This window comes from Carassius auratus, chromosome 43, assembly GCF_003368295.1.
Source record: "Carassius auratus strain Wakin chromosome 43, ASM336829v1, whole genome shotgun sequence".
Lineage (NCBI taxonomy): Eukaryota > Metazoa > Chordata > Actinopteri > Cypriniformes > Cyprinidae > Carassius > Carassius auratus.
Window position 1 is genome coordinate 8,352,885 of NC_039285.1, and position 11,785 is coordinate 8,364,669.

Genomic DNA, 11,785 nt, shown 5'->3' on the forward strand with positions numbered 1-11,785 from the left:
ACAAATCAGATGTGTGAGCAATTCAGTGACTCAAACATAAAGACATTGAATAGCTTTATTACTAAATTAATCAGTGAACGCTTGACTGCCTCTTTCATAAAGACATTTCCTAAACGAATCGGTTGAGTAAATGATTCAGTTGACTCACTAATAAAGACTTGTGTATTGATGTTACCAACAGAAAAAATCCCCACCAGCATGGCTGCAAGCAGGGTTTTAGAAATAGAGGTCCAGCAACTGAGATTGCTAGGGACGTCAATGGACACTTTTATGACATTTAATCATAACTGTGATAAAGGTCACATATTTAATCAGATCAGACTTTTGGCACACTTTTTCTAATTCTCTTTGTAAATAGAATTGTAATAGAGAAGAAAAATTACATTACATTAATCATTATATATATTTTTTTCTTATTCAAAATGGTGAAATTTCATGAAAATTAAGTAATTTACAGGACATTATATTCAAATATTAAATGTTTAGCTAATTACATTTGTAGCACTAACCACAAACACTGCACAAATAAAATAATTTGGGATTAAAGTAAAAAAGAAATCCCCAAATTCTGTGGATATGTAGTGTACAAAGAAAAATATTGAAGAAAAGGAACAATGCAAAAGCAAAAAAACAAAAAACAAATATAGTGTAAAGTGGCAGTAGTTAATCAACAGATTTCAAGCATTAATACCAATAGGTGCTATTATAAATCCAGAACCAGTGGAATGAAGAAAAAATAAAATGAAGAAAGAAACCGAGTGCATCTTTTCCTCGGTTCAGTCTACCAATAATAAAAGTGTTTTTAGTATCTACTTGTGAAGAGTATAGGGCACAGTGAGCTCTGGGATTTGGTTACTTACATCAGGGAACTGGACGTTAATAAAAGTCTTGACTTCAGCTTTCACACAGGATCAACGCATTTTGTCACTCCGCCAGCAACCTCCTTCTCCTCCTTCAAACACGGAGAGAAACGTATCAAATTGTTGCCCACAAGTCTCTGCGTCATTGAATATTTATCACCTCCCTGATATTGGAAAAAGGTTCTTGAGCGGCAGCGAGCCTCAGGGGCAGGGAATTCAACACCCTATTATAGAAGAAGAGCAATATGGCTGTCATTAGCTTCCCCCTGGTTGTGTTTAATTAATTATCTGTAGCCCTCCTGATCGAGCCCCTCTTTAAAAGCTTCCCTTACTCCCAAAGACATGTCTGAACACATCATCTTTTAGCTTTAAAGACTGTGCGGTAGTGCAACAGGCTTATTTTTAGTCTAATTAATGTTGTATGTAAGAGTTTATAATAAGATCTATAGCTTTATCAAGAACGATAGACAAAGTAAATAGATTGTATTACAGTATCCTCTCTTAAAATGACAGCTCATCTGTCTGTCTCTGTATGAATCCCTCAGGCACATATCATGATATCCTTACTCTATGCCTCACAGTCTCTTAATAAACAGGAGCTGAGCATTTGTTTTTACAGGAGTGAAATGGCCTTATTACTGTGGTGAACCCCAACCCCCAAAATATCTTTATCTTATTACTTTTTTATTTTATTTTGAGGCTCCCATCGATGGTGCTGTAATCCTCCAGCAGTGTGCGTTTAAATTCAAATTGCTGTGGTGTTAGAAGGATCGATTTTCTACAACAGGAACATTAGCGATTCTCAAAGTGAGGGTATTAAACTCCAATCATTGTGTTCTATTGTTTGGCATGTCATATTGATTATCTCCCAGGTTTCACTGGCACGAGTGAAATATTGGAGCCTTCAGCTGCCATGCACAAGAAGAATACTCTTGCCTCTGTAAATGAATAGGTATATGCACTTGCTTTGGGACATCAGATGGGATTAATATGGAATATCAGTTTTTGAATGACTGCAGGGAGGAACAGAAAACAAATACATAGAGGTGTTAGTGCATTTTCAACCTATACTTCCTTTAAAATGTCTCTTTTAGGGAATGTTTATCACTTTATGTTTCGCAATTGCAAATATATACCTCACAATTATGACTTATATCTCTCAATGTGATTTTATATTTCGCAAAATGATGCTTGCAATTGCAGCTTTATTTCTTGTAATTGAAATTTTATATCATACAATGTGACTTCATATCTCACTTTTGTGACTTTAATTATGACTTCATTCTCCATAATGTGAATTTATATCTTGCACTATGACTACATATTTTGCAAATGTGGCATAATTTCTTGTAAATGCAACTTTATATCTCATAAATGCAACTAAATCTTGTAATTGTGACTTTATTGCTCACAATGTGACTGTGTAATCAACTTTATCTTACCATTGCATCTTTATTGGATATCTTTTCATTATGAGTTGATATCCCTCAATATGACTTTAATTTCTGCAATATGACAAATCATGCAGTTGAAACTTTATTTCTTTTGATCGCAATTTTTTATCTCACAAAGTGACGTTATATATCCCACAATTATGAGCTTTTGATATCTCACAGTGATAGTGTCATAAATTGATTTATACCTTTCAATCTTAAATGAAATTCTTGTACTTATATTTCTTTATATCTCGCAATTATGACTTTATATCTCACAATGTGATTTCAAATCTCACTTATTTATTAAGTTTGCATAATTGTGACTTTAAATCTGTCACATTGTGACAACATGATTTATTTTCTCATATCTCTATATTATCTCTCTATATCATATTTTTTACTCTGAGGCAGAAACAGACTTGTATAGTTACACTATGTTTGTGTTTGAGGGAGAGATACAAGTCTCTCTGGATGCATGGATAGACACCTCGGAATCCAATAAATATGAAACGAGTCTGGTTCATGTATGTTTTTATGTCTGCAGCAAGGAAGAGCCCGAGGCAGTTTCTTGTCATTGCTGAGAGTGAATTGTCAGCTAGTGTGGAGGTCATAAAGTGAGAAATGCATCAGCCTCACACATGAGTAGCCCACAACTAGCCTGTGACAAGGACAGCACACAACATGTTCATAAAAACTCCAGTAAAGTTCCATTAAACCAGTGAGGGCTCTGACAGGGACACTCTTTCAATCATTAATATTGCCCCTCTACCCCTCATTACTTTATACCTTTTACAGGAGAGGGATGCTTCAAGGGAAGCCTGGTGGTGAACTCCTACGGCCGGCTTCGATCTCGTCAGTCGCCTGAGACATTCTGTGCATGATAAAGATAAACTTTCTCCCTCGAGAACCAATCGATATTGTAATCCACAGTCACATTCACTGTGCTATCATCTATCGTCTTTCATCTCGGTAAAAAAAACAGTAAAAAAAAAAAAAAAAGCCCCTAGACATAGATTCCAAATAAGTTATTCCAGAAATCTAGAGTGAAATGTATTATTCTGCACAGGGATTATAAGGTGATTTGTTATTATTATTATTTTTTTAATAATAATTATGTTTCAATAGTATTTTTATATTATTACATTTTTGTTTAAAAAACAATTATTATTATCGGTCAGTAGTGAATAAATTATTTATTAACAAAACAAAAATTGTATATTCTATCTATCTATCTATCTATCTATCTATCTATCTATCTATCTATCTATCTATCTATCTATCTATCTATCTATCTATCTATCTACATATATTTATTTGATGTATAGAGAGAGGTCATGTTTCAATAGCATTCCACAGTACTCTAGATCTATATAGATAGATAGATAGATAGATAGATAGATAGATAGATAGATAGATAGATAGATAGATAGATAGATAGATAGATAGATAGATAGATAGATAGATAAAATATGACATTTTTGCTTTGTTAATAAATCACCATTTATTCATTACTGACCCAAAATAAAAAATAAAAATAATTGTTCATAGTTAATATCCTCATGCCTGGGTATCATAATTAGATTTTCATGCCCTATAATTATGCAAATACCATTTACATAACTGAGAGTGTTCATGCATTCCCTTCATCTCGGGATCCTACATTAGGATTCTTCATGTGAATGATTGCATTTTAATTTGTGGATGAGACTCCCGGAGGTATGAAATAAATTATCAGGGTCCCATTACATTTCACCAAAGATATAGATATCTTTAGCACAACATAACCGATTTGATTTGATTAAATAGTATTTTTGTCTTTTATAATTGTTATTGATATCATTGTACTGCAGTTTCAAATTTAAGCAGGTGTTTTCATCCCTGTTTAATTATGTGCACCTCTTCTGTACACTGAGTTACATCCTGGTAGGTGTTAGTGTCACTGAGTGTTGAATACTGATGAAACAGAACGACCCGAAATGACATTCTCTCTATGGTGGCCACCCCCTCTTTCTCCACCTCTCGACAGGATTCAGAGAGAAGCTAATGGCTATGCAATGCCTGTCATAGTTTCAAAAGCATTGCGTTTTGTTCCCCCCCCACACACACACACACACACATAGGCCCAACCCTTACTAAAAATGTCAGTGAATATTGATTTGGTAGGAAGCAACAAAGACTTCACTAAATGATAGCTCCCTTTGTGCTGCGGTGATGAAAAGACCTTTCTCCAGCACTCCGGAGTGATTCCATGATGCTTAGGCCATCAATATTTAATATCCGTCTTACAAAGTGAGAACAAATTGACAGGAAGGGGTTTAATACATATCAAAAACTGTTTATTGTGGACTGACCTTATATATTAAATAATTTCAGGTTAAATAGACTCTCATAACAAGTGTGCTTAGTGGATAATTCTCCCAAAAGTTCTGCAAAAGAAAGAAATTCGCACATGTTTGAAATTACGTGAGGATGAGTAAATGATACAGAATTTTTATGTATTTATTTATTGGTGAACTATCCTTTTAAATGTATTTATTTAAAGCAGAAAAGTATTATTAATAACAATTATTAAATTGATTCAACAAAAATGAATGAACATTTTCTTAAGGATGAAAAGTCTACAAATGTGAACATGTTTTATTCTGAGTTATATAAACATAAAAATATGTTTAAAGCCTTCAAGTGAGGTTGAAGGAAGCTGTTATCTGATGCAGCTGTTAAACAAAATGAATTGGGTGCTTGGATATGAAGTGGAATAATGCCCCAGTGAGGATGTGGCTATTGTTTGATATATCCATTCATCCTTTCTATTTTAGAACCTGATATATGTGGAAAAGTCACAATATCCCACAAATGCACTCTGGATACTTTCTTCAAACCACAATTTAAGTGCTTCATTGCTTCGGTTTGCATGTAGAGCTCTTTACGTGATGCAGTTTATTGGCTCGCTACAATCCATCTTGTTAAACCAATACAGATAGCTACTGTTGGACTTGTCTCTGTCCATTACCTGAATCCTGACTTCCAAAGGCCTTTTCCCCTTTGCGGCTTTCTAAGGCCGCTGCTGCTGACTACTTTGCTCTTTTAGAAGATGTTTCATTCTAGGATGCCGACAAATGGTTGGTCTTTCAAAATATGTATCAATTGTATAATTGAGCGAAAGATCTAAACGTAATACAATTGAGATGCTTGGACTTAAAGAGTCATTTGTGATGTGTGCGTGTATTAATATATCCTCACGGCTGACCTTCAGAGAAAAAAAACTTCCGAAACCAGTATAATTAAAAAATGTAACATTTTATTTTTGATTTAAAACTTGTAAGACAAGTGCTAGATTCCCTGTTCCATTAATATGATAGCATCAGTTTCCACTCAGCTGATCTCTAATGAGTTTTCTCCATTTTCAAACAGAGCTGTAATTGAAAGCTGATCATGCATGACATTGCAAAGGAAGTATTCTGTCACATTACAAGCTTCAAGACAATCACTGAAATATTTCCTTCTTTTATAATACCTGGTTATTGAAGTTTAGTTGCAAAATGTCTTTTATGTGTGGGATATATATTTATACTCACTAGTCATAAATCTATCTTCATACATGATCCTATTTGGGATAATAGAGGTTTGTATTGTTCTTCTAATTCTGTTATTTGTTTCTTTGATCATAAATACAGTAAAGACACTCATTGCAAAATATTTAAAAATAACTTTTTTGTGACTAAATCAGAGGGCTCTGGACAAACAATCCCTTTATGCATAGTTTCACATTACACTCTACCTGATCTAATTGAATGCAAATAGTTTGCTTTCTCCCATTGCAACAGGTCTATTCTTTTAAAGAGAAAAGTGCTTTACAAAAGCAGCGCATTCAGGAAGATGCGATTCAGCCAGAAAAATAAAACAAAACAAAGAAAACACTTAATTAGAAAGTTTCGATTAAATGCAGACTGCAGTCACATATTAAATACCCTAACACAGAGTCATGTCTACATACATATAGACAGAGCTACATATATATATATATATATATATAACCAGAGGGGGGAATTGAAGATATTTCATTAGCATTATTACAGATGTAGCCCTCCAACCCAACCCCCATAACCCTGATTTGTGCCTTTTGAAGTCTGCACTGGAAGAACATAAAGAGGCTGTGGAAAAATCTGTATACATATCATCTTACATCCCTTTAACATCAGGTAGCATTTATACTTTTTATTGTGTGGGTGTGAATGTACTAAGTAGTTTCCAGGAAATGGAAGTATTGAATAACAGCAAAACAATCAAAATAGTAGCAGAACTTTCTGTGTTGATATTTTAATATTTATCATGTGTTCCTTGGCAAAGCATGAAGCAACATTCAAAGAGGACAAACACCTGAATGACAGCACCAAATTCCCTTTAACTAATGAACAGTTAGTGAGTAGAAACTTATAAAGATCAAACAAAGCAGCCTCAAAGAAAATCAAATCACATTTCAGTATTCAAATAAATTTAAGAAAAAAAAAAATCCCAATACAGTATGCAAACAGTCTGATGATGTCATCACTGTTGGTTAGACTTGAAGAACAATTGGAGATTTTTAAAGTGTATTTTAAAATTACTTAAAATATACATTTTAAATAACCAAAAATAGATAGGACAACTATAATAATATCTATACATAATAATATACATACATTATTTCGTTTGTTCGTGAAGTGGAATCATCTGTATCAGTTTCCTTTTTTCTGATGGTTCTCTGTTTTTTTTTTTTTTTTTTTTTCACTTTTATTCTTGAAATAGGAAAGCTTATTGTTATTCACAATATCAGGTTACAGCCAAACATATCCAATCAAACTCAATTTGACGGTAGTTGTTTTTCCCTCATAAGTTGATTGCTAATCTAATTTTTTTGCATTATGCAGCAAAGTGTCTCCAGGGTGTTCACACACAGCCGGTCTTTGTATTATTTTCTTCCTGAACATCGATATTCAGTATGAAGCATTTGTGGATTAACTAAACAATCTCATTATCATGTTGTAAACCGTGTATTATTGAAATTCTGTTCCAAAAAGCTATTTGGAAACTCAATTTCGCATTTCTTTTCTCTCTCTATCTCTCTTTTTCTTTTATTATTAGAAAATCACAATGATGTCTGCTGTGATGTGCAGTTTGGGTGGTTGTCAGGGACAGGTCTGTGAGATTTCTTTGTCAGATTCAGATTTGGGTTTGACACCACGATGTCATTCCACTAGAGAGTTATGCCAGAATTGATTGAATCTCATTACAGGGTTCACAGTAGAAGTCTTTCTGTCATTTAATCTATTATTCATTTAGGCTTTATTTAATGTATAATAATTATATGTTATGCTCTTTCATTAAAAGAAAATATGGAAGTTTATTTAATGATCCTGTTGGGGAATTGTGATTTATATTCAATGATTCAAAATGTTATAAAATAAAAATAAAAACATATTTGGCATAGTTTTCCCTAAAAAAATGAACATTTGCTGAAAATGTACTCACCCTCAGGCCATCCAAAATTAGATGAGTTTGTCTCTTATTGGAAAAGTGTCCAATTAAGTGAAAACATTTGTAATTATGTATGAGAAGAGTTTATAAGAAACAAATCCATCATAAGGCATTTTTAATGTCACCCTTTAAGCCAAAATACAAGACGGTAATCCCTACCTCTTTCTCCAGTGAAAAAGTCCATCCCCTGTTTTCTTGTAACATCACAATCCACAGTGCATATTTGTTTAAGACTTTTTTTGCTTGTAAACAGTGCTTGATCTGTGCATATTTCACACCTGATTCAGGTGAGACTTTTTTCACTTGGAGAAACAATATGGATATTTTAGCTTGAAGCAATGGTTTGAAGATAAAGATGTCCTAAAGATGAAATCGTGTGGATTATTGTGATGCTTTTATCAGCTGTTTAAACTCTCATTCTGACGGCACCCATTCACTGCAGAGGATTCACTGCTGAGCAGGTGATGTAATGCTAATTTTCTCCAAATTTGTTCAGATGAAGAAACAAACTCATCTACATCTTGGATGGCCTGAGGGTGAGCACATTTTCTTTAAACTATTAATTTAATCTATGGCAACATTTAAACAGTGCAACAGCATAAGAAGAATATTAAATTAACTTGATAACTAACCCAAAATATTGTTTAGTAGAAGCACAGAAAGACACTTGGCCATTCGTCTGTTTTGACACACATTTTCTATTCGTCTAGCACCATAAAGACTGAAAGACCTGCAGTTAGAGGAAACAGTTTGAGAGAAGCACACAGCTGAAAGCCTATTCACAGTGCAGCTCGCCAGTGTTAGGTTTCAGCTGTCGATGTGCCAGGGACTGTTCTAGGAGCCAGGTGCTACTGAGGGCCTCTGTAGAGGTAGATATCAGTCGAACACAAGCCTAATGAATCCTTCACTGAGCTGCTAAAATCGATGGTGCACTAAATAAAGGTGTTGTAGCACATTATGTTGGCATTAGCTTTAATTTAATGAGATGGAACAGGTCTGTACCAGTGGAATTGATCTTTTTAATTGCCCTTGAGAAATATGTTGAAAACAGAGTCTATGTTGATACAACCAACTTTGATAAAGGAAGACTTTTATGACACAACTGGCTGGATTTCAATTAGGTGACACTGATAGCTATTCAATCTCTGTATACAACTACTATACTCTAAATGAAGTCATTACAAACCTGTCACATAACTTTAGGATCTTCCATGATCTTGCAAGGTTTTGCATATTAAAGGCGTTTTATTTGCCAGTCTCTAGTATCAGATGCAGCTCTGATGATGCTTTGTTTTTCTATTTATATGAAATTAAACATGACTTGAATTTGTCTTTGAAGAGTTCCTTAAAAGTAATGTTTTAATGTGTTCATATATTTATTATAATATATTTAATTAGTTCTTATTAACACACACACACACACACACACACACACACACACACACACTCAATTAAAGGATTATTAGGAACACCTGTTCAATTTCTCATTAATGCAATTATCTAATCAACCAATCACATGGCAGTTGCTTCAATGCATTTAGGGGTGTGGTCCTGGTCAAGACAATCTCCTGAACTCCAAACTGAATGTCAGAATGGGAAAGAAAGGTGATTTAAGCAATTTTGAGCGTGACATGGTTGTTGGTGCCAGACAGGCCGGTCTGAGTATTTCACAATCTGCTCAGTTGCTGGGATTTTCACGCACAGCCATTTCTAGGGCTTACAAAGAATGGTGTGAAAAGGGAAAAACATCCGGTATGCGGCAGTCCTGTGGGCGAAAATGCCTTGTTGATGCTAGAGGTCAGATGGGAAAGGGTCGACTGATTCAAGCCGATAGAAGATCAACTTTGACTGAAAAGTGACAACATGATGTGACGTGACATTCAGCCAAGTATGGTGACCCATACTCAGAATTTGTGCTCTGCATTTAACCCATCCAAAGTGCGCACACAAACAGCAGTGAACACACACACCCTTAGCAGTGGGCAGCCATTTATGCTGTAGCACCCCAGGAGCAGTTTGGGGTTCGGTGCCTTGCTCAAGGGCACTTAAGTCATGTTATTGCCAGCCCGAGACTCGAACCCACAACCCTAGGGTTAGGAGTCAAACTCTTTAACCACTAGGCCATGACTTTACACCACTCGTTGCAACCGAGGTATGCAGCAAAGCATTTGTGAAGCCACAACACTCACAACCTTAAGGTGGATGGACTACAACAGCAGAAGACCCCACCGGGTACCACTCCTCTCCACTACAAATAGGAAAAAGAGGCTACAATTTGCACAAGCTCACCAAAATTGGACAGTTGAAGAATTGAAAAATGTTGCCTGGTCTGATGAGTCGTGATGGTGTAATGGTGTGGGGGATGTTTTCTTGGCACACTTTATCCCCCTTAGTGCCAATTGGGCATCATTTAAATTCCACAGCCTAGCTGAGCATTGTTTCTGACCATTTCTATCCCTTTATGACCACCATGTACCCATCCTCTGATGGATACTTCCAGCAGGATAATGCACCACGTCACAAAGCTCAAATCATTTCAAATTGGTTTCTTGAACATGACAATGAGTTTACTGTACCAAAATGGCCCCCACAGTTACCAGATCTCAACCCAATAGAGCATCTTTGGAATGTGGTGGAATGGGAGCTTCGTGCCCTGGATGTGCATCCCACAAATCTCCATCAACTGCAAGATGCTATCCTATCAATATGAGCCAACATTTCTAAAGAATGCTTTTAGCACCTTGTTGAATCAATGCCACGTAAAATTAAGGCAGTTCTGAAGGCAAAAGGGGGTCAAACACAGTATTAGTATGATGTTCCTAATATTCCTTTAGGTGAGTGTATATATACAGGTGCTTCTCAATAAATAAGAATGTCGAGGAAAAGTTCATTTTTTTCAGTAATTCAACTCAAACTGTGAAGAAACTCATGTGTTAAATAAATTCAATGCACACAGACTGAAGTAGTTTAAGTCTTTGGTACTTTTTACAAAAAACCACCAATTCTCAATCTCAACAAGTTAGAATACTTCATAAAACCAAATAAAATAAAATAAAAACATTTAGTGAATTGTTGGCCTTCTGGAAAGTATGTTAACTTACTGTACATGTACTCAGTACTTAGTAGTGTTTCCTTTTGTTTTAATTACTGCCTTGATTCAGAATCAGCATCTTCAAAAAGCACTCTGTGAACAGCCAGCTTATTGGCAATGAATTATTGTGACTTACCCTCCTTGTGAAGGGTGTCAATGACTGTCAGAGACCATTTTGAAGGCTCGGGAAACCTTTGCATGTGTTTTGAGATGATTGGCATGTCATCATATTCTAATTTGTTGAGATCGTGAATTTGTGGGTTTTTGTTAAACCTGAGCCAAAATCATCACAATTAAATGTATTTATATTAGCTGATTCTAAGAGTACAGTGTATTTTATATTTAAATGATACATTTATGTATTCAATTATAGACTACACATTATTTTACATTGTCCCTGTTACAGTCATTTTAAATTTAAGTGCTAGGTGATATTAATTAACAACATACTTACTATAGGGTTATTATTAGGGCTTTGTTAAGGGTTAGTTGGAGTTATGTAGTGTAATTGTGCATAAATATAAAAAATAAAAAGTTTAAAATTCCCAGCAGATGCTGTCTGCACATTAATGAATAATCAACTCATTTTATTTTGATATAGAATACAGATAATAGACCTATGGTGGTTATGCATTCATTGTGCAGACATTTTGAATCTCATTTTGGTACATGTAAAGGACACAGATGGCATGAACATATTCCATTTGATAGTTTCTCGCCTGCTGATTCATTATATCAGCAAAAAGCAACAATTTGCTTAGAGAATATCTCTTGAAACACTCTTACACTTACAAAATGAGCACCCTGTGATGGGGATATGATGTGCTGAAATTTCATGGCTTTTTGTCCAACCAATCATAATTATCCATGGTAATTATGTGCAG